The 24,341-nt window shown below is 36.2% G+C and overlaps 1 protein-coding gene across 5 annotated transcripts in view; it reads left to right on the top strand.

Annotated features, from left to right (window-relative positions):
• PALM2AKAP2 (PALM2 and AKAP2 fusion) overlaps window positions 1-24,341 on the top strand; it is a 534,014-nt gene that overhangs the window by 62,302 nt on the left and 447,371 nt on the right. The gene's annotated exons all lie outside the window — the stretch shown is intronic.

Here is a 24,341-nt window from a genome sequence, read left to right as displayed (position 1 = left end):
GAAAAACACCTGATTTACTGTTAGTAGAGCTGGGATTTTAACCTAGACTTTTTTTTTAGTTCTTTTTTTTTATTTGTTTGTTTTGCAAGGCAATGGGGTTAAATGGCTTGCCCAAGACCACACAGCTAGGTAATTATTAAGTGTCTGAGGTCTCATTTGAATTCAGGTACTCCTGACTCCAGGGCTGGTGCTCGATCCACTGCGCCACCTAGCTGCCTCCCCTAACCTAAACTTTCTCCTTCTCCCTGTGGACAAGTCATATAACCTCTTCAACCTTGGTTTCTTCATCTGTACATCACATATTTTACTAGATAACAATGTTCTATACAGTTCTAAATCTAAGCTATCCATCCTTCTTCTTGCTACAGATCAGAAACTTCTTTTTTTAGTTGTTTTTCAGTCATGTCTTCCTCTTTGTGACCCCATTCAAGATTTTCTTGGCAAAGCTTCTGAAATGATTTGCTATTTCCTTCTCATTTTACAGATGAGGAAACTGAGGAAAGCAGGGTTAAGTGACTTATGTAGGGTCACATAGTTAATGTCTGAGTCTGGATTTGAACTCAGGAAGATGCATCATCCTGACTACAAGGCCAGTACTCTATCTGTTGCACCATCTACTGAATTCCAGTACCTTCAACCAAATGTAATATGATGTGAATTTAAAACTTTCCTCATCCTATCTACTATTCCCTAGATATTCCACATTTTATTAAGCACAATGATAAACCTAGATAACTTTTAGCTTTTCATTGTGCTTAGTAAAATGTGGAATCTAAAACTGAGTACAATTTTTTAAATATGTCTAACAGTACAGGAAACCTCTTTTTATAATGTACACTATACCTTTCTTAATGACAGTGGAATTTGAAATAGCTGTTCTTGGCCTCCATATCACACTGTTGATTCATTTTGAGCTTGAGGTACATTAATTCAACTCCAAGAAGTGACTTCTGTAGGCTGTTAATTTGTAAATAAATATATATTAAACACCTTCTATGAGACAAACACTTTGAGAATATGAAGAAAGAAAAAATAGTTCCTGTTTTCAAGGGGTTCATAGTCTAATGGGACAATTGGGACAAATGACCTAGGTCACTGGGACAGGTGAAAAAAGGACAAAAGGGGAGGAAAGGATAGAGATTCAGGCAAGAAAAGAGAAAGAAAGGAGAGAGATCAATTTTTTTTCATTTCATAAATTTTTTTTTAAGTTTTTGCAAGGCAAACAGGGTTAAGTGGCTTGCCCAAGGCCACACAGCTACGTAATTATTAAGTGTCTGAGACCGGATTTGAACCCAGGTACTCCTGACTCCAGGGCCGGTGCTTTATCCACTGTGCCACCTAGCTGTCCCCATTTCATAAAATTTTAACCGAGTCTCTAACTTAGGAAGCAATGAACTTATTCATATCTCTAAGTCATCATTCATTCATTCAAAAAGCATTTATTATGAGCTTACTATACATGCGTGCACACACACACACACACACACACACACACACACACACATTTTCTAAAAGGAAAAGTCTTTCCCTTTCCTCTCTGCTAGAAGATACCCTTTCCCTCCCTCCTGACTGCATCTATCTCTGGTCACTCCATTCATTCTAACAAGCCTTCCACATTTTCTGCTACTGTTTTAAAGAGCTATAATTGTCTGGTGTGTGTGTGTGTGTGTGTGTGTGTGTCCATCCTTTAGAGTCTGTTTGACATTTTTGTGGACTCTTTCTCTCCTGTTGCATTTTCTACTCCTGACAATAGGAATCAGGGTCATCATTCCAGGTGTCTTACCCCCACAGCTACTAGTGCCAGATAAACAGTATTTCATTATGTCCTGTAGTGAATATGATCTCACTGGAATGAGAGAAGAAAAAAGAAGCCAGGAATTGTGGTCTCTGTAGCTGGCAGAATGACTACCAATCTAGTGTCATAAATACCCACTGTCATTAGCAAAAGGAACTCAAGGTCAGTAATTTTAATTTTTCATGTCCACTATTATTAGGAACAGGCCCACACTTGACTGCGAATGAATGTGATTGGCCACTGTACTTACTTTGGAGCTGGAAAGATCCTCTCATCCAAGCCCCTCATCATGCTGAACAGGAAACATGCCTAGAGAGCTTGCTCAAATACAGACAGTAGATCACTAATAATAATAATAACAGCTAGCATTCGTGGGCTACTTCTACTTCTTCAAGCACTTCTACTACAACTGGCGGCTAACATGGCACAGTGGATTGAGTCCTGGGCCTGGTGTCAGAGATGCATCTTCCTGAATTCAAATCTGAACTCAATCACTTTCTGACTATATGACTCTGGACAAGTCCCTTAACATTTTTTAACCTCAGTTTCCTCATTTCTAAAATGAGCTGGAGAAGGAAATGACAAACCACTTCATCATCTTTGCCAAGAAAACTCCCCAAGGGGGGCGGCTAGGTGGCACAGTGGATAAAGCACCGGCCCTGGAGTCAGGAGTACCTGGGTTCAAATCTGGTCTCAGACACTTAGTAATTACCTAGCTGTGTGGCCTTAGGCAAGCCACTGAACCCCGTTTGCCTTGCAAAAAAAAAACTCCCCAAGGAGTCATGAAGAATTGGACATAAATGCAAGATAACTACTATTAATCATTAATTTTTATAATGCCTTAAGATTTGCAGAGTACTTTATAAATACTATATCATGTAATCTTCACAACAGCTCTGGGTGATGGGTGTTATTAATATTTCCATTTTATAGGTAAAGGAACTGAGATAGAATTTAAGCAATTCTCTAAGGGTCATATGGCTACTAAGTGTCTGAGACCATATTTGAACTTAGGTCTTTTTGACTTCATGTTTTCTCCTTTGATCATGAGGATGAAGCCTTGAACACAGATCTACTGATGTCCAGCTATTGTACTTTCTAACACCCTATACCAATTCACTTTATAATTCAGTGGCATACTTTTTCTCTTTTTCAAAAACATGTCCATTGCAATGGAATAGGAAAATATTTATTCAGTGCTTTTTGAGTACCAAGGACTGTGCTAGAGAATGGGGGTACAAATAGAAAATTGATATAGCTTCTGCTTTAAAGAAGCTTACATTCTCATCAGGGGAAGCATCACATAAAAGAAACTTCTTGTTTATGTCCAGTTAATGGCAGATGGAAGACCCAGGTAGGATATGGAAGGAAAAATAAAAGTCTACATGGCAAGTATGGGCCCTCTGGGACGGATAGAACAAAGGGAGGCCATGGGGAATAGAGATGATTAAAATCAAAAGATATCAATAACAGTTAAATTTAAAAAAATAATGCAACTAGATTTTTGGCCATGTGTCTATAACTAGTATCCATGAAAAGAAGGGTGCATACTGAATATTTCTTGAGTGTGGTGAATTACTGTGGTGAATTCTTTCAGGAAATTTAATTTTGAAGCTCAAAATTTAAATGTAATTGTTCTTGATTCATATTCAAATTACTTATTACTCACTATAATAACACATCAGAAATAATGTCCTCTTCAAGAATGAAGGATAAACAACAACAACAAAAACCACACTAAGACTTTTTAGAATACCCTGTTTAAATCTAAACTCAATATTAGTCCCATTATTCTATTATTAAGATCTCATAGGTGAATTGGGGCAGAGTTACACAAAGTTATCAACCTTACTTTCTTTTCCAGAGTCATGGAAGGCCAGTGACAAACAAAAGTGACTGTGATTAATGTTGGCCCAGGATGCAGTGGCTTTTCTCTTGGCTTTTCTCTCTGAGAATAATGTTTGTAAAGCCATAAAATAAATGCAAGGGACTACAAAAGGAAGCAATTATATGAAATACAGTTATCAAAATTTTTTTTTTGTTTTTGCAAGGCAATGTGGTTAAGTGACTTTACCAAGGTCACACAGTTAGGCAAAAAATATTTTTAAAATAACACACAGACCAAGTTCACATATCCATGTTACTAAAGTAACATTTCCCTTTGGAAAATTCCCTGATGGGTTATTTTATTCAAATCAGGTGATCAGGAAGAACTGTAATAAATCTGAGATTGATAGATGAAAAAAATTTGATTCATGTTTTGATGATACAGAAGAAACTCTTGGGAACAATATTTTATATCTGTGTTTTCCTTTAATAGAAAGTCACCCTACTGAAGCAATAAAATATTTTTATACTTCACAAGTAATTTTGAACTTCATAAGACTTACATTTCAAGGAAGGGAACCTGGCTCAGCAATACAGGCTGGGTGAATTTCAGAGTTGGAAGAGACATTGGCTACCTATTCCATTCAATTCATACCTCCCCCCAGGACAATACACCCAGTGAGTGAGTGCTGATCTAACCTTCTCCAGTAAGAAGAAACCTCAAACCCCAAACCCCAAGACTGTAATTCTACTTTGCATAGTTCTATTAGGGAGTTTTTCTTTATCTCAAGCTTAAATCGGTCGTCCATCTAGTTCAATCCTTTGGGTTCAAGTGGAATAAACTTCCTCTTCAAAACAACTTGAGATCAACTTTCCTACTCTGTGCCCCAAGTCTCTTCTTCAGGCTAAGCATCCTCAGTTTCTTATCCCACCCATTATTCTGTTTGTCTTTCTTTAATTTTCTCTAGCTTATCACTGATTTTTATGAAAATATAGCCCAGAAAATTCCAGATGTGGTCTTACCAAGACAGAATTTCAAGGCTCTATCTCTGCCTTGAAAGCTATACCTCTCTTCAAGCAGTAAAAGCAGTTTTTTTTGTTTTGTTGTGTTGTGTTTTCTTTTCTTTTGTTTTTCTGCCAAATCCCACTATTGACTCTTGTTCAGACAAATTTCTCTCTAACCACACTCTCCTCAAATTGTATTTATGATGTCAGTTTTGGGATCTAAGAAAAAAAGACTATCTTTATCTTGATTCCATGATACCATGTTATATCTGACATTTAAAGCCTAGGAAACTCTTTCAGAACCCCAACTCTAGGGTCCAGTGTGTAAGCTGTTCACTGACCAGTTTGATCAGCTACCAAAAGAATATATACAAAGGAATAATTTAAAAACAAACAGTTCTGGACAGAGCTTGTCACCAGAAACCTCTTGTCAATCTGACATTGAGCCATTATTGCTAACTCTGAGTCTGACCATTTAGCTTGTTTTGAATTTATCTGATTGCCTTGAAATCTCAGCTACATCTTTCCATCTTGTCTATAGAATCACAGGATGTATTTTATTACAGTGAAAGGAATTGGGACTGGATGTGATTTTATTAGTATTGGAATTTTCCAGGTGAGAAATTTTCTTAACATTAAAGGGAATGGAGAGTTGGTTCATCATTAGAACAACTAAAAACAAAACAGACCAGAGGGAAAAAAACAATATTACTACATCAAGAAATGCAGGAAAAAACTTCTGATAAAATATAACACCCATTTCTGTTTTAAAAAATTGAAAATTATAAGAATAAATGGGTAGCTTTTTAATATGGTAAATTGTATTTATCCAAAACCAGGAGCGAGTATTATCTGTAATGGAAAAGTGATACAGGGCTTTCCAGTAAGATTTTAGGTAAAACTCAGTTGCCCCTTGTACCATTATTATTGTATATAGTTCTAGAAAGTCTAATCATAGCATTGAGATGAGTATTAGAAATGGAGCAGCTATCATAGGCAAAGAAGAAACAAATGTATCATGATGGTCAAATATCATCATTATATAATTAGAAAGCCTTGGGGAATCAATATTAATTGAAAAATAAATTTATTAATGTAGTTGTAGAAAATAACACCCTCCCAAGTAATCAAATATTCTATTATGAACAAAATATAGCAGGAAGAGCTAGATTAATATATAGACCTATATTAAATATGTAATAGTTAATAAATTCTATTCAAAAATAACTACAGAATGAATAAGGTTTCTAGGAATACAGTTACCAAGATATACACAGGAATTATACAAATACAGCTACAAAACACTTTTTTATTTACACAAGTAAAGACAAATAACTAGATAGATATTAACTACTGCTCATGGTTTGTGTCAGTATGATAAAAATCAAAATGCTAAATTAATTAACAAATTTAGGGCCATACCACAAAGAAAGACAAGAATATAAATGAATTTTAAAAAATCAGACGAGAACAGCTGGAAATTATAGACAGGAGATGCAGACAACAGAGAAGGGTTGGAACTAGTATAGTAGAATATATGTAGAAAGGGAAAAAAGACAAATTATCTAGCAGAAGTTGTTTCATTAACAATGTCCTTTCTTATTTTTCTGTTTATATTCAAATGTATCTATTAAGTTCATAAAAAACTATATTATGTTTACAAGATTCATTAAAATTAGTATAGCATAAGTAAGATTTTAGTGGCATCCTTTACAAAGAAAGTACTCAATAAATAGTTATTATGTGACTGACAATGTTTTTATAGATTTTTGTTTATATCTTTTGTTTTCACATCACCTGCATTTCCCAGTTCACTTCCCTATCAGAAAGCCATTCCTTGTAAGACAAAATAAAAAGGATATAGGAAAAAAGTTTATATACATAATATTCACACCTGTGAATCCATATATTTGCAAATAGGTATGTATGTATGTGGGGGTTGTCTTCTGTTTCTTCTTTTGGACAAATCTCAATAATTATAATTTTACATCATTTAGTTTTGGCTGTCTTGCTTTTTTTTTCCTTCTCTTTACATTGTCGTAGTCATTTTATAATATTGGTGCTTATCAATAAGCATTGGTTATGCTTATTTGGTTTTGTATTTGTTTGTAAAAATTTTATCATTCTTCTCTCTATATATACCATGATTGTCATTTCTTACAGCATGGTTAGATTTTGTAATATTCATGTACAATGATTTGTGTAGTTATTCTCAACTACTTGACATCTACTTTGTTTCTGAATATTAGAAATGATCCTATTTCCTGCAAAAGCATTATTAGTAGAAATATTCTGTTGTATGCAGAATGGAGTCTCTCTTTTTCCCTTTTTTAAATTGTTGTTCTTAGGAACAATTAATTCCTATTCTACATAAACTATTTTAAAAAATACAAGGAGTTTTGCCAAAATCCTTGTATGATATCAATATGGTACTGATAGCTAAACCAGGAAGAACCAAAACAGACAAAGAAGTGTATGGCCATTTTAGCCACTTTCTTAGCTTAGTTCTAAATTGTTTTACGGAATGGCTGGGCATTTCACAATTCCACCAACAATACATTGGGTGTGGGATCTAGAAGATACAGTGGATAAAGCACTATCAGGGGGACAGGAATTTAAATTCGGCCTCAGACACTTGACACTTAACTAGCTTTGTGACCTTGGGCAAGTCACTTAACCCTGATTGCCTGGAATCCAAGGCCATCTCCAGTCATCCACATTCATTTCTGGCCACTGGACCCAGATGGCACTGGAGGAGAAAGTGAAACTGGTGACTTAACACAGCATCTCCCCCTCACTTAAATCCAGTTTACTTCTCCTGATGTCATGATCTTCGAGAAGGAAGGACAAATATCATCATCATCACTGGTCTTTCTATAGCTCCTCTAATATTTCCTAATTTTTGACATTTCTGTCAGTTTGTTTGGGTTGGGCTGAAAACTCAGGGTTTTTCTAATTTGTATTTCTCTTGAAGTTAGTAATTTGGGGCATTCTGCAATGTGATGGTTAAAAGTTTTAATTCTTTTAAGATGTATAGTCATAGCCTTTAACCGTGTATCTATTAAGAATGGTTTTTGATCTCAAATATTTCTATTATTTGTCTATTTATTTTGAATGCTTATTTAAATATACTCTTTTTTAGGTTTTTTGCAAGGCAAATGGGGTTGAGTGGCTTGCCCAAGGCCACACAGCTAGGTAATTATTAAGTGTCTGAGACCGGATTTGAACCCAGGTACTCCTGACTCCAGGGCCAGTGCTTTATCCACTGCGCCACCTAGCTGCCCCTCTTTTTTTTTTAGGTTTTTTTTATTTAAATATTCTTAGGTATGGGAATAGAGATTAAATATTTTTATTTCAGTGACATAGGAAATTCCCGGGTGGAATTTCTTCAACTAATGCAGATTAGCACTTTCTCTAAATTTATAGTTGTGTAGAGAAGTGAACAGTTAAGAAATTTCACTGAAGTTAAATACCTAATATTTCTTAAGGTGACTAGCTTCAAGAACAACTCTATTCTTTTTTTTTTTTAAATTTTGCAAGGCAATGGGGTTAAGTAGCTTGCCCAAGGCCACACAGCTACTTAATTATTAAGTGCCTGAGGTCAGATTATTAAGTGTCTGAGGTCAGATTTGAACTCAGGTACTCCTGATTACAGGGCTGGTACTCTATCCACTGCGCCACCTAGCCTCCCCCAAACTCTGTTTCTTAAGAGATATTTGATTAAAAAAAATTTTTAATGGAATTGAAAAAACTGAATTGAGCAAAAAATATTTCTAGTTGATTTTTTCTCTTCTTATCCTAGATGTCTAAATTTTGGGGGATTGGGAGAATGAGAAATAGGAATCAGGAGAGTAATAGAAGGGGCAAAAAACTTTTTCAATTTAATGTAATCGAATTTTATCTTCTACCATTACCTCTATCCCTTCTTTGGTTATGAATTCAACCCATACCAATAGCTGTGAAAAGTATATGACCCAATTTTCTTCTAATTTTTATGACACAATTTTTAATACTCACATTACATACATTTTGAATTCATTGAAAAATATGGTGCAAACTGTTGACTTAGATCTAATTTTTTTGCCAGGCAATTTCTAGTTTTCTCAATTCTTATCAAATGGGGGAGATCTCTGCTGGGTAATTTATTTCACTACTAGGTTATGGAATTCAGTCATTTCTGTGACTAGATGAATGTTTAAACTATTTCAAGAACACTGTTTTCAGGGACATTAGAAACACTCAATTTTCACTATTAATTACAATGCTAACATACAGGTGAAATTGTAATAAGCCATTCTTATCTTTGATTAAAACAGATGAAGGGTTCCTTTTAGCAGCATGTCCTAGCATTTCTTTCTATAATTCCATTTTTTCCTCCAGAGAATATTTTACTTCTTGCAGGATATCACACGACAAGATAGAGAATCTCATTGTGAAACCATTTAGGACTCATCCCTAAATTATGGAACTACAATACATTATAATGAAGGGAAAGAAATTATACCTGCTAGCTGTTTTCTGTTTCTTGCATTAAAAAATTCCACATTAAGTTAGGTATTAGTCAAATAATGAACCAGAGCTGTAGGTGTCCCCTGCAACAACAATAACAAATTCTCTAGCTGTCTTACCAACAACCTAGAATGCTGACTTCATAGAATTGCTCAAGAACTACATAGCAGAAGGTCACTTTTAATTTCCTATTTCCAATTATTCTCAAGCTTCTAGGGAGGATTAGCCAGTCAAATGGATGGATGCTTATCTCAAGCACAATCCAAATAGATTAAAAGAAGGAAAAAGTCCCAGGGTCCTGCACAGGAGGGGGAAAGGGCTGCATTTGTGGTCATCAACCAACAAATGGGAATTTGTATTTCAAAGGTCTGATAAGGTGGAAGAATAAGACAAATCCCATGATTCAAAGGACTCTGAGGGAGTGGGTTAATGGAATATATCAGTCTTTTGCAGAATACATCCTAGTGCTTCAGAAAGAACGCTGAGTTTGGGGTCACAGGACTTTGGTTTACTTTCTAATTCTAGCCAATGTGACCCCAAGAAAGTCCACTTAGCTTAATCTGGGCCCAGAGATGATCCTATGCCATGATTATCTAGATATTTCTTACAAAGTTTTTGTTAATTTTGCCAGAATTCATTGAATAATTGTCACAATTCTCAATTTTTCTTAACTGAGTAAACATATAATTTTTTTAAATGCATATCAACCATTAATTTTTTTTTCAATTTCTTGGTTGGGTAGGTAGTATGGGCATGCTAGGGAAACTCAAGACATCAGAGTAACCCTGAAGTTAATGCAACAGAAAAAGAAATAATTCTTTTTTAAAAAAATGTGAGTTATTGATTCAAGTTTATCTCTGTTGTCATTCTGTAGATGGGTTTTTCATAAAGCACAGCAACCCTGTGTGAACAGTTATTAGGAAATGCTAAATCTCTCAATTTATATAGAACTTTGCCATAAATGGTTCACTATTTCCCAACAGAGCAAGGCTGATAAACCCTTAACTATATAAATCATTTTTAAAGTCAGAATAATTTAATGCCTATTGGATGCCAGGTACTGTAGAAAAGCAAAACATGGAGACCCTTATCTCAAAGAGTCCCTAGTTTAATGGAGGAACAAATATGCAAACAAGGTGGTTTTTTTTCAGTTTTGTCAGATTCTCTGTGACCTCATTTTTTTAACTTCCTTGGCAAAAGTACTAGAGTGATTTAGTCCTTTCCTTTTTTTAGCTTATTTTATAGAAGAGGAAACTGACAAACAGGGTGAAGTGACTTGCCCAGGGTCACACAGCTTTCTGAGGCAAGATTTGAACTCAGGAAGATGAGTTCAGACTGTGACTATCCAGCCTCACTTGACATTTTCCCTCATTATGCCTTCTACATTCACTCAAAACTGGCATATTTTCCTGAGCTCAGCATTACATAGCCTGCTTCCTTCACCTATGTAGACAGACCTGCAAACTATTCCTCTGCCTCTGAGCTATTAGAATCTTCAGCTTCCCCTGGAGGGATTTGCATGAACTGATGCTGAGTGAGATGAGCAGAACCAGAAAAACACTGTACACCCTAACAGCAACATGCGGGTGATGATCAACCTTGATGGACTTGCTCATTCTCTCAGTGCAACAGTCAGGGACAATTTGGGGCCGTCTGCAATGGAGAATACCATCTGTATCCAGATAAAGAGCTATGGAGTTTGAACAGAGTTCAAGGACTATTCCCTTTAATTTAGGGGAAAAAAACAGATATCTTATTGTCTGATCTTGTTATCTCTTATACTTTTTGTTTCTTCCTTTCTCTCTCATCACACTCAATTTAGATCATTGTACAACATGGAAACAAAGTAAAGACCGACAAATTGCTTTCTGGGGGTGGGGGAGTAAGGGGAAAATTTGTAAAACAAATAAAATCTTTAATAAAAAAAATACAAAGGCAGATTTGAGAAGTGAACGATTGATTAGAAGAAACATCTGAAAATGGATTTAGGATGTCTTAAAATAAAAATATTAAATACTTTTGGCCAAGAAGGCATACCTAACAAAGATTGATTAAAAAAAATGTTAGGGGTGGCTAGGTGTCACAGTGGATAGAGCACCGGCCTTGGAGTCAGGGGTACCTGGGTTCAAATCCGACCTCAGACGCTTAATAATTACCTAGCTGTGTGGCCTTGGGCAAGCCATTAACCCCATTGCCTTGAAAAATCTAAAAAAATAAATGTTGTTCTGAATTTTTGTAAATCCAGGCTTTTGTTTAAAAAAAAGAGGGTGTTAAATGGAAAATGGGGGGAAGTATACTTGTGTATATATGCTTATACATGTCTATGCATAGGTGTGTATAGAGACTTAACCTGGATACCATAAAGAGTAGCCTTAGATACCAAAAAAATAGCCTTAGAAATATTCATTTCTCAGGAGACAAAAATCTAACAAAGATTTTTAATAAAATGATGACTCATTGTTATCTCTAAAAAATAAAATCTTCAGCTTCCTTTCAGGGTTCAACTTAGCCACCTCTTTCCATTAGAAGCCTCTCATCATTCTCTGGGTTGTTCGTGATATCTCCCTTCTCAAATTACTTTCTATTCACTTAATCCCCAATAGACTAGAAACTCCTTTAAGGTTAGGGATTGAGCTGTCATTTATTTTTACAACCCCAATCACCTGAATTTATGAGTAGCCCCTAAGTAAAGATTTGTTGATTTGAATCCAGTTGAATTGAGTCTACTAGGTCCCTGCCTCAGCCTTGTCCTGCATCTTTCTTTAAAGACTAAATAGGGGTAGCTAGGTGGCACAATGAATAGAGCATTGACCCTGGAGTCAGGAGTACCTAAATTCAATCCAGCCTCAGACACTTAATAATGTGGCCTTGGGCAAGCCCCTTAACCTCACTGCCTTGCAAAAAAAAAAAAAAAGGAAAAAAGACTATTTAGTCTTGTCAAGTGGTGGAGTAGCAGTAGAGCCTTTCATGTTTTTCATTTATAACATCAATCATAGGTTGGAACCTCTCTGGTCATCCAGTCAAACTCTCCTCATTTTAATGTGGTGGTTGAAGCCGCAGAGAGGAAGATCAATGTCAAAAGCACCTAGCTATCATTCACTCACAGTTGTTGACTTTTTATTAAAATTTTTAAAAAGGAACTGTTCCAAGTAAACTATAAATATTGTAATGAAGCACCATTTTGTTTATTTTCATTCTCCAGAAGGCAAGTAGCTGGGGGAAATAGCACTAGGTTTATCCAGTAGTGCCACATTTCAGAAAGCCCCTGGAGGACTTGTAGCCCCTCGAGACGGGAAGCAGAACCTAGTCTTCAGGGCTCACTAACACCTGACTTAGAAGTCACTTTCACTACACCCCTGGGGCTCTGAACTACTGGTTGCTTCAATACTTATTAGTGACTTTGCAGTGAGGACCTCAAAGCAAAGGATGATGGGAGCCCAGTAGAAGAAAGCACAGGGAGAGAGGATACAGGGCAGGAGACACCAGGAGGGTAATTGTAGATTTTTAAAATCTTTTTTGTTTAAGCTGTGGAGGTGTCTCTTGAGGTTCAGAGAGTTTTTATTTCCAGTAATCTGGTGCTCTCTTCCCCTGTGCTCAAGGTTCCCATGTGTTCTGATGACAGTCTCAGAAGATGCTGGGGGCCATTGTGTACATGGAGTATTGGGTGCTAGGCAGCAGTCTTGTAAGTGATGGTTGGAGCAATTAAAATTTCCACTTTTGAAGCACAGGAGGAGGAAGAGAAAGCAAGCTCTTAGTCACATGAGAGCCATCTATTCAGTGAGGGATCAGAAAGATGGGAGGCGGGGAAGCTTGTCTCACTGCAGGAGCAGTATGTGTATGTGTATGTGTATGTGTATGTGTATGTGTATGTGTATGTGTATGTGTATGTGTAACACACTGCATTGGAAATGCAGTAATGACTGGGGGAAAGAAAACTGCCTTTTACTTCTCAGCAGCAACTGAGAGAGCTGATCACTTTGCGTGTGTGTGTGTGTGTGTGTGTGTGTGTGTGTACACATACACTGACATACACATATACATGGCAAGAGGAAGAGGGAGTGAAACCAAGATGTTGCTGGTATACAGAGTTCATGAGGAAGATACACTGTTTTCTCTGCAATTTTTTACCTTCAGTTTTGACTACCAAGGTTCAAGTGACTTGGCCAGGGTCAGTCTTCCAGCCAGGATGTGTCAAAGACAGAGCTTAAACTATATAATCCTGAGGAGTTTTGTTCCTAGCAAGGGATAGTTTATCCCAGATTGTTGGAAATGCCCTTTACTATAATTAACACACACTCAGATGTGCTGTTTTATAGGAAAGTAGCTTCAGAAAGTTGAAGAATTATATTTCCCTCTCTTTGCAGACGTGGATACAGTCAGACTTGGTCCATAGATTTTTAAATTTGTATTAATTCATACTTTGCTACATTGGATGACTTTTTAAAATTCATTTCTCTGTTACAAGATATGACTTTATCGAAAGAAGAGGGGGAAAGGATACATTTAAAATGAGGATGATATAAAAACAAATGATATCAATAGACAAATAGGTACCTATTAAGATCATTGGAGAAGGATTAAGAGGAAGGGACTCCCAATTTTGTGGTGAATTGATTTTTTAAAATTTACTATCAAAGCATGTCATTTAAAAGTATTCCAGGGGGAGTTGTGCAATATTTTCTAGAAATAACATCTCAAGAAACAAAACAAACTTAATAACAAATTCTCCAAAGAAACTGAAACTCTTATCTGGAAGGATGCTGTTTTTTTCTCTGTAATTATATATATATATATATATATATATATATATATATATATATATATATAATTCTTGTCAGTATGGTGTAATGCTTCATATTAAATTTTTTTTAATTTTTTTTGCTCATTCTCTTCTGTTTTAAGTTTCCCATTTCTAAAGCCAAACTTTTTCTTCCCTAGCCCCTCCTCATTTCTCTGTGAGAAACCGATGGAAAAAAGTATGGTATTGTTCATTTAATCCTTGGTGTGGTTGTCTATCATATAGGCAAGGATTCATCAGGTAGGAGAAAGTTTAAAAAAATTAGATTTTATAAATGCACATAATTTTAATGCTGAAAAAATCTGCACTCAATTGTTATTAGTTGTCAATAGGAGTGATGCTGGCCTGGGTCCTACGAAACTAGAACTACTTTCATTACTAGTCTGGTTGTAGACTGATATTCAAGGACTAGTTTAGTTAAAGTTCAGAGATGCTGATATGTAGGACTACTAGTTGAACGAATTTTTTTCAGCAACTCAAGAACGCTAGTTACTAAGGTATAGATGAGTCACTATCTGTTTTGGTGGAGGGGTTGGTATAATGGAATCATGGATTTTTGAACAATTGATATATGCAAATAGGTTGCATCACTGAGGGACATGAAAGTGTTACAATTATAAAATCTTGCTTAAAGCACATAAATAAATGGCTTAGCCCAGCACTGCTTGGCATTCAAGTTCTATCTCTCAAGATGCTTTAATTTATTTCAGAGTTTAGACCTTCTCAGAGCTCAGTTCAGGGCTGATTTCCCAAATGATTTCCCAAAACAAATGATTTCTCAAAGCAGTATTTGGGATAAGGGCAATTACCAGTGGGGACATAGAACATGATCTGAGTTGAATAATTGCTAACATTTATAAAGGGTCTAAAAGTTTACAAAACACTTCACATGCATTTGTCTTTCATGATCCTCTCAACAATCCATGTGGTAAGAGTTAATATTTTAATCATGTTACAGATGAGGAAACTGAGGCTAGGAGAGTTTAAGTGTTTTGCAGAAGTGATTGAGATTCAATTCTATCTATGTTGTCACCTGGTTGCTTTTGTTTGTGGAAAGCAGACATAAACTAGAAACGAAGTAGTATTGAGGTACTGGAGGAACACTGAAATCCCAAAGAAGTGAGATGATAGTGTGATGGACCAAGAGAGATTCAAAGAGATTAAATGACTTGTCTAGAATTAGTAAGTGTCTGAATCAGAATTCAAATACAGGTCTTCCTGACTCTAAGTCACCCTATTCACTATCCCATGCTGCTTCTCTAAAAACATAGAAAAAGATAGCAGAGAAGTAAGCAAGTAACTTGCCCAAGGTCAAGTACTTGTCTTGTACAAGGTCTTGTACTCTGGGTCTGGAGGCTTCAAAGTCATCATTATCCTACTGAACAAAATGGATAGAGTTTGGAATTAGGAGGGCTCAGTTTCATGACTTCAAATCTAGCCTCAGTCACACAACTGTGTGACCCTGACTGAGTCACTTTACTCTGCCTCAGTTTTCTCATCTGTTAAATGATCTGGAGAAGGAAATGGCAAACCACTTCAGTATCTTTGCCAACAAGAAAGTCACCAATGGGGTCAAAAAAAGTTGAACACAATTGTACAACAACAAATGACCATACTGTCTCTGAGCATGTTTTCTTTTTTATTTTAGGTTATTTTTTTTTTTGCAAGGCAATGGGGTTAAGTGGCTTGCCCAAGGCCACATGGCTGGGTAATTATTAAGTGTCTGAGGTCAGATTTGAACTCAGGTACTCCTGACTCCAAGGCCAGTGCTCTATCCACTGCTCCACCTAGCTGCCCCTGAACATGTTTTCTTAAGAAGACATCTCTCTCCAATTATGGCATTTAGGACTTGAATGGTAGTAGTAGTAGTAGTAATGATATTGAACGTAATGTAAAAATAGCACCCAATAGTTCTGGAATTGATTAAATTGCAGGGCAAGCTAAATGTGTCTAACATTCATATGGGCAGTATGGACAATGATGGTGTAATGTACCCCCTCATAATGGTGGGGTTTTCTATAAACTTGGGCCATCATTTTCCATTTAAAAAAAAAGCTATTTCTATAGTTCTAGCTGTGTCAAGCTAGAGACTGAGGTAAATAGGTGAACCAACAGATTGATGACAGGTACCACTAAGGATGACAATGTATATTTATTCACAACTCTAAGGTTTGTGAAAAAAAAAACTTTACACATATCATCTTCTTTGAGATACTTCTCAAAATCCTAAGCAGTTCTCAAAGATTGTAAGTTACAAGTTAGCTGCCTGTCTACAAGAAGGGAGGGACTTCCCATTTCAGGAAATCCCTACATGTAAGGAAAGCAAACATATACTAGAAACCAAGAAGTATCAAGATATGTGCAGAGCAATTAAAGTAGTAAAAGCTCATAAAATAATAAAATGAATAGAAAAAAATGAAATTCAGAAATTAAATTGTTATTTTTGTAATCACAGTATGTCTATAAGACCTATATCTTAGTCTGCCTAGGATCTGCCATTTGTTAAATATATGTCTTTGGGAAAGTCACTTAACTTAGCCAGTCATTTTTGAAGAACCTATTCAGATCCAAGCACTGTAGTAAGTGCTGCTAGGGATGCACAGAAAAGTCCATGATAGTTCTGACCTTCAAGGATCTCACAGTCCATGGGGGGGGGAAGGAGGAGGACATGTACAAACAAGCTATATAGAGGCCCAATAGAAAATAATCAACAGAGGGAAGGCATTAGTATTAAGAGGGACTGGAAGAGTTTCCTGTGGAAGACAAGAGAATTTTCCAGTGAAAATTCTCAGTGCCTCAGTTCCTTTACCTCTAAGCAAAAAGGATAATCTGTACTTTATGCTAATAGATTGTTATAGAAATCAAATAGCAGTGAAAATACCTTGAAATTTTAAAATATTAAATAAATTTGATAATTATTACAGGACACATAAACTCCTATTTAAAACTACTTTGGGGAGGAAGCCAACCATGAGCATATCCCTGTGGTTTGAGTCTCACCTACAGTAATACTTATACTCACAACTGCATATAGTAAATTTGGTCTTATTATATGGGGAAATGGATAACTGACCAGATAATAGTATAGAACCGCAATGACATAAACCAAGCAGATTATTTGGCAACTTTGCATATGTTATGACATGAGATCTTCCACACTGTCTTACCCACTGTGGTCTTAATCAGTCTTTATTCCTACAGGCAACTTCCAAAGAGAAGTAGAGGTTGTTTTATAGATTAATTAGTTTTTAGCCTGTTGGCAAGAAAATTGATATCTTCTTTTAGTATAGCCCCAAAGTTAGGGAACTCACTCAATAAAAATGACATGGAAAACTTATTATAAGCCTGCAGTGCTACAAAGAAGACCTAGAAATAAATGATGATTAAAGGAACAGTCTCATTTAAGAAAAAAGCAAAGGCATTAATGTCAGTCCTTGAATATATAATGAACTCTATTTTTGACCCTACAATTGTGAAGGCTATTTGATTCTGTCCTAGGAATAGAGGAAATTGTCCCCTTTTCTTTCCTCTTCTCATAATCTATGCAGATAAGCATAAATTCTTTTGACATAGAGAATAATGTGGTCAACTCCTTTAATTGTCCTTTCAATTGCATTGCAGTTGACAGAGGAATTCAGTAATAATACTGTAAACATGATCATGGGCAGGTTTATACCCAATCCTCTTTCCATTCTCATGTTTCTTACACCATCACATAATCTATTTTCTATTCTCACTTTGGAAGGCTAGGGTGCTGGCCAAGAATTGTCCTAATGTTCTGTTTATACTCCTTGTTTTTTTAAGTTCCAAATCATTCATTTGTTTTAATGTATTCATTAAGATTATTAGCAGCCAAATTAGTGATTTTGTGCTAGAATTTTTTCTTTTCTTTTTTTTTTATTATGCACTTAAACATGAGAACTTCAATATATAAAAACAGGAAACAAGTAATTGTATTACACATATTTTGTTTTAAAACATATATTAAATTGAAACAATTAAGACAAGCCTCTGCTTGTCTTAGTCCACTTCTGAGCTTACTCTACTTTCTTCAAAAAATGTTTCCTTGACCCTTTCCTCCCTTTCTTTTCTCTTTTTTTTGGCATCCCACTTAATCACCCTCTCCTTCTGAGGCCCTTGTTATTGTTGTTAAGTCATCATGACCCTATTTGGAGTTTTCTTTGCAGAGATACTGGAGTGGTTTGCCATTTCCTTCTCATTTTACAGATGGAAAGAAACTAAGGCAAACAGGGTTAAATGACTTTCCCAGGGTCACACACCAAGGAAGTATTTGAGTCTAGATGTGATTACAGAAAGATGAGTTCCTAACTGCAGTCCAGCTCTCATCATTTGACTCTCTAATTGCCTCAAAAAGCCCTTCCTTGTAACAAATGTATACAGTTCAGCAAAGCAAATGATCACATTGGCTATGTCTGCATATACAAATGTCCTCCAGTACATCACTTTTCTACAAAAATGTTGAAAGCACTATTCATAGTCAGTCTTCTATAGTCGTGAATGTTCACTGAAATGATCAGTCATTTTTCTTTACATTATTCTAATCATTTTATCAATTATTTTTTAGGTTCTGCTTACTTCCCTCTGTATCAGTTCATATAAGGTTTCCTAAATTTTTCTAAATCTGCTTCATCTAAGCCAGGTCTAACTCAGGCCAGTTTATAATAGTCAGGCTTAGGTTTATAATGTAATGATATACTTATAGAGTATTAAAAAAGAAAAACTTTAGAATGATTTGAATGTAGTTTAGGGTGCCACATAGCTTGCAGGAAGTCAAGAATAAATATCCCTAATCCTTCTCCAAGGGAGACTTAATTCAAGTCAGGAGTAGAAGCAGGAGGTTAGGACCAGCGATCAGTCATTCTGCTCTCCCCAGAGAGAGTAGGTATCTACTCTGGAGTACCAGGCTAAAATTGCATCTATATATTTCTTTAAATATTATTAGTCTAAGGAGATTTGAATTTTAGGTTCAAGCAAAACTTTTTTTTGTGATTTTTGCAAGGCAATGGGGCTAAGTGACCTGTCCAAGGTCACACAGCTAAGTAAGTACTAAGTATGACCTCGGGTTCTCTTGACTCCTCGATTCGTGCTCTATCTACTGCACCACCTAATTGCCCCCGTGCAAAACTTTTCACTGCTGTTGCAATGACTTCCTTTTTACCAGCTACTAGTTCTACAATGAATATACATAGAAAATCTCCTCAGGAAATAGTAAAGCCAAACCAATGTTGATCCCCAAAATGGCCCACCCCCTCCCTTAAAGAGAAATCAGTTCAGCCTACATAAAACAAATATGCTCCTTCCTCATAATCCTTTTCTTCCTTTCTCATACTACAATGATGTTTCTTTTTTTTTAGGTTTGTTTTTTTTTTTGTAAGGCAAAAGTGGCTTGCCCAAGGCCACACAGCTAGGTAATTATTAAGTGTCTGAGACTGGATTTGAACCCAGGTGCTCCTGACTCCAGGGCCGGTACTTTATCCACTACGCCACCTAGCCGCCCCTACAATGATGTTTCTTTACCTCCATATGCTAAAATTGGTTATATACACCCAATTTGTTTCTAATCATTTGCTATGACAAAAAAAATTCTGCTATAAATATTTTTGTACAAAGGAATCCTTTCTTACTGTCTTGGAACTTGGAGCGGGGAGAGGCATATGCCTAGTATTTACTCAGTCAGTGTCATGGTTTAGTGACATATTTAGGTAGTTTTAAATTGTTATCTGGAATGGTTGGACCAGTTTATAGTTTGATCAATAGTGCATAAATGTGCATGTCTTCTCTCATCCCCTTTTGACTTTTTGTTCCTCTGTATGTAACTAGTTCTATAAAATAACTTTATCCTAGTTTAATATGTCTGATACTAAATTTATAAATCAGTTGCTATTGTCATTTTAAATTCTCTACTCATACATTCTAATCATGAGTGTTAATATCATTGCAATAATTAAATTTTTTATAAGGTATGTTTCATTGTTGTATTAATATAAGGCCTGAATGTATCTCATTAGATAGACTCTAAAGATATTTTATACCTTCTGTGGTCATTTTGAATGTAATTTCTTTTTCTAAAAAGCTGATAATTTTGTGAATTTATTTTCTATCCTATTAAACTTAATAATTATTTCAATCAACTTTAGTTGAATTTCTAAATAATCTATAATATCATTTGCAAAAATGATAATTTTGTGGGGGGTTGCCTGTACTATTCTGTCAATTTATTTATCTTGTCCTGTTTCAATAACTAGCATTTCTATAACTATCAAATAATGGTGGGTGACATTAGATATCTGCTGTTTTAATTTCCACAAATTTGTTTGACTTTAATGCAAGAACATTAACTTTGTTCAGTTCCCTAATCATTTGTCTACATACATATATCAGAGTTAAACTCAGTTGAAATCTTTCATAGAGGTTTTCCTAATTCATCAAATTTTTCCCAATTGTTAGTGTACCCACTGACACCCATACCTAAACTTAGGCACACCTCCTCAGATACAAAAGGTTATAGAGAAGATGCTTTGTTTTCGCCTTTGTATTTACTATCATGTTTATTCATAGTAGGCCCTTGAAGGAATTAATATTAATGGGAATTAGACAAAAAGTATATGGATGGATTAGTTCAAATTAACATCCCAATACAAGATATACTTTTTTTCTCTTCAGAGGTATTTCTATTGGAATACAATACAGTCAGAACACTCAGTCCAATAAAAACCTCAAATTATATTTCTATAATGAAGAGGATGATGATGATAATGATGATGATGGTGGTGGTGATGATGATGATGATGGTGATAGCAGTTCATACTTGTACAGTCCTTCAAGAGTTGTAAAGTATTTCCCATACAGTCCCTTACTTGATCCTCATGGTAACCCTGCCAATGTTGGTACTATTATGGTTTCTATTTTGTTGTTCTTGTTTGTTCTTTCTTCTCAAAGTAGACCATGACATCAGAGTGGTGTTATCATTACATATGGGTGAAACTGGATTTGAGTGAGGGGTTGCTGTGCTAAAGCACCAGCCTCACTTTGTCTTTCAGAGCCATCTATGTTCAAAAATCAGATATGAATCAGAATGACTAGAAAGATGGTGTTGAATGCAATGGGAGACCTTGACTTTGTAAAACAAGGTCTTTCCCAAGTTACAGTTCAAAGCATTAAGGTTAGATAAGGGAGAAATGAGGCAGAGGTCATTTTATCGATGGAGACACAGTCTCACAGAGATTAAATGTCTTCTTATGATTATGCAGGTAGTGTAGTATATGAATCCATTTCTTCATGACTCTTAAGTCTAGTACCCTGACCACACTGAAGCACTGCCTTTAAATATTTGTTGAGTAATCGTTTGTGTTGCCATATTCGTTGCATTCCATTTATAAGAGTAATGGTCAATCAGGTTATTAACTCTTAATAAATATTTGTTACTTCATTTGTTCTTTTTGACAAAATAAGAGAAAAAAAATTCGGTTCTACTTTGATCAAGCTTTTCTGCCACACTTTCATAAGTCAAAACAGTTGCCTTCTAAAAGGCACAGCTTAAACTTGTTCTTTAAAACAAGTAAAAATAGGTCAAACCAGCCTAAGGAAGTGACTGGGAGTGATGGAAGACAGGACTCTGGATCACAAATTAAAGCAAGAAAAGTAATTGTCATAGTACTAAAAGAATTCAGAGGGATAAAGACAACTATTATAAGAAAAGATTAGTTTCCCACCTCTTCTTTTTTTTTCCTTTTTTATGGTTTATTTTATATTATTACATAATATAAACATAACCCCCCCCCAAAAAAAGATAGAGAAACCTCAAGAAAAGTGAAATGAGAGGAAAAAATATACTTCAGTCTGTGTGCAGATTCCTTCGGCTCTGTCTCTGGGATGAATTGCCTTCTTTATCATAAATCCACTAGAGAAGTTGCTTTGATATTTTTCCCACAGTCACTATTACTAGATATATTTCCTTCTACTCTATTCCTCCCCCTCTCATTCATTCTATTCTCTCTCTCTCCTTTCACCTTGTTCCTGCTCAGAAGTGGGTTGTATCTGATTCCCCTCTCCCACAATCTTCCCTCTCTTCTATTACCTATTCCCCCCCATTCCCCTTATCTCATCTCTTTGCTCTCATTTTTCTCTAGGGTAAGATAGATTTCTATACCCTATTAAGTGTGTATGTTATTTCTTCACTAAGCCATTACTGATGAGAATTAAGGCTCACTCATTCCCCCCCCCCATCTTCCCCATTTCCACTCCCCTGAAAAAAACTTTTTCTTGACTCTTTTATGTGAAACATCTTAGCCTATTCTACCTCTCCTTTCCCTTACTCCCAAGTACTTTCTTTTTTCACCCATTGACTCCATCTTTATACTATACCATTATATTCAGCTCTTTCCTGTGCCTTGTCCATATACGCTCCTTCTAACTATTATAAATGAGAAAGTTCATATGAGTTATCAGTATCTTCTTCCCATGCAGGAATACAAACAGTTCAATATCATTAAGTTCCTCATAGTTAGCCCTTCTCATCCAACCTCTCTGTTTCATCTGAGTCCTGTGCTTGGAGATCAAACTTTCTGTTCAGCTCTGGCTGTTTCAACAAGAAAGCTTGAAAGTCTCTAATTCATTGAAAGTCCATCTGTTCCCCTGAAAGAAGATGTTCAGTTTTGCTGGGTAGTTGATTCTTGGTTGTAATCCAAGATCCTTTGCCTTCTGGAATATAATATTCTAAGCCCTACAAGCCCTTAATGTAGATGCTGCCAGTTCCTGTGTAATCCATGGTAGTTGAATTGTTTGTTCCTGGCAGTTTGTATTATTTTCTCTTTGACTTGGGAGTTTGGGAATTTGGTTAAAATATTTCTGGGAGTTTTTCTTTTGGGATCTCTTTCAGGGGGCAATCAGTAGATTTCCTCAATTTCTATTTTACCCTCTACATATAGAATCTCAGGGCAATTTGACTGCATTATTTCTTGGAAAATGAAGCCTACATTCTTTTCCCAGTCATGACTTTCAGGTAGCCCAATAATTTGTTTTTTCAGGTTTTTTCAAGGCAAATGGGGTTAAGTGGCTTGCCCAAGGCCACACAACTAGGTAATTATTAAATGTCTGAGACCAGATTTGAACCCAGGTACTCCTGACTCCAGGGCTGGTGCTTTATCCACTGCGTTACCTAGCCACCCCCTAGCCCAATAACTTTTAAATTATCCTCTTCTAGATTTGTTTTCTAGGTCAGTTGTTTTTGCAATGAGATTTTCTTCTAATTTTCTTCTAATTTTTCCTTCTTTTGGTATTGTTTTATTGTTTCTCGATTTCTCGCAAAGTCATTGACTTCCTTTAGCTCCATTCTACATTTGAAGAAGAGCTTTTTTTTAAATCTCCTTTTTATTTCCTTTTCCAGCTGGCTAATTCTGCTTTTTAAAGTCTTCTCATTTGTGTTGCTTATTCCATTTGGCCTAAACTGGTTTTTAACATGTTATTTTCTTCAGTATTTTTTTGTATTTCTTTCACCAAGCTGCTGACTTAGTTTTCATGATTTACCAGCATTACTCTAATTTCTCTTCCCAATTTTTCTGCTACCTCCCTTACTTGTTTTTCAAAGTCCTTGCTGAGCTCATCCATAGCCTGAGCCCATTACCTACTTCTCTTGGAGGCATTGGATATAGAAGCTTCAACTTTGTCAACTTCTGAGTATGTGTTTTGATCTTCCATGGGACCAAGGTAATTTTCTATGATCAGATTCTTCTTTTTCTGTTGTTCACTCATTTCCTCAGCCTATGACTGATTTACTGCAGTTCCAAGGCTTTAGAGGGTTTGAGGACACCCTACAGGGACTTTAATTCCTCCAAGGTCTTATGAGAATCTCTGACTACTCTCCTTTCCTGTGTTCTGGTTTGTGGAGGACCAAAAGCCCTCCCCTCTGCCCTGGAGCTGTGAGGAGGATCCCTGCTTCTCTATGGTGATATGGGGGCCCAAACTGAGACCTGGATCTGAGTGTGGACAAACAGCCTAGTCTTGCCCCAGGGATAACAGAGGGACCTCTATAGTCTCTCTCCATCCCCTTACCATCTGTGGGCTTCATGCAGGTTCCCACCTCAGGGCTGTTCTGAGGCTGACTCCGGACTTACTCTGGTATGGTAGAGCTCTCACAGCCCTTTCAATCTGTCCCCTGTGATCCCTGGGCCAAGAAGATTGGAAACCACCCCCCTCTGCCACAGACACCCCACAGGCTGTTCTTGGAAAGCTGGATCTGGTTTGCTCTGGTCCAGCTGTGCTGAGGCTTTTTCCAACTCTTCTGGTGAAACAAATCTTTCCTGTGGATCTCCTAAGTTGCATTAGACTGGGAAATTATATAACTCAGTCTTTCTCCATGGATTCTGCCCCTCTAAATTTTGACTAGAG

Source organism: Macrotis lagotis, chromosome X (genome assembly GCF_037893015.1).
Source record: "Macrotis lagotis isolate mMagLag1 chromosome X, bilby.v1.9.chrom.fasta, whole genome shotgun sequence".
Taxonomy (NCBI): domain Eukaryota; kingdom Metazoa; phylum Chordata; class Mammalia; order Peramelemorphia; family Peramelidae; genus Macrotis; species Macrotis lagotis.
The sequence above is the reverse complement of the archived record's forward strand: the minus strand, read 5'-3'. Positions and strand labels throughout refer to the sequence as shown.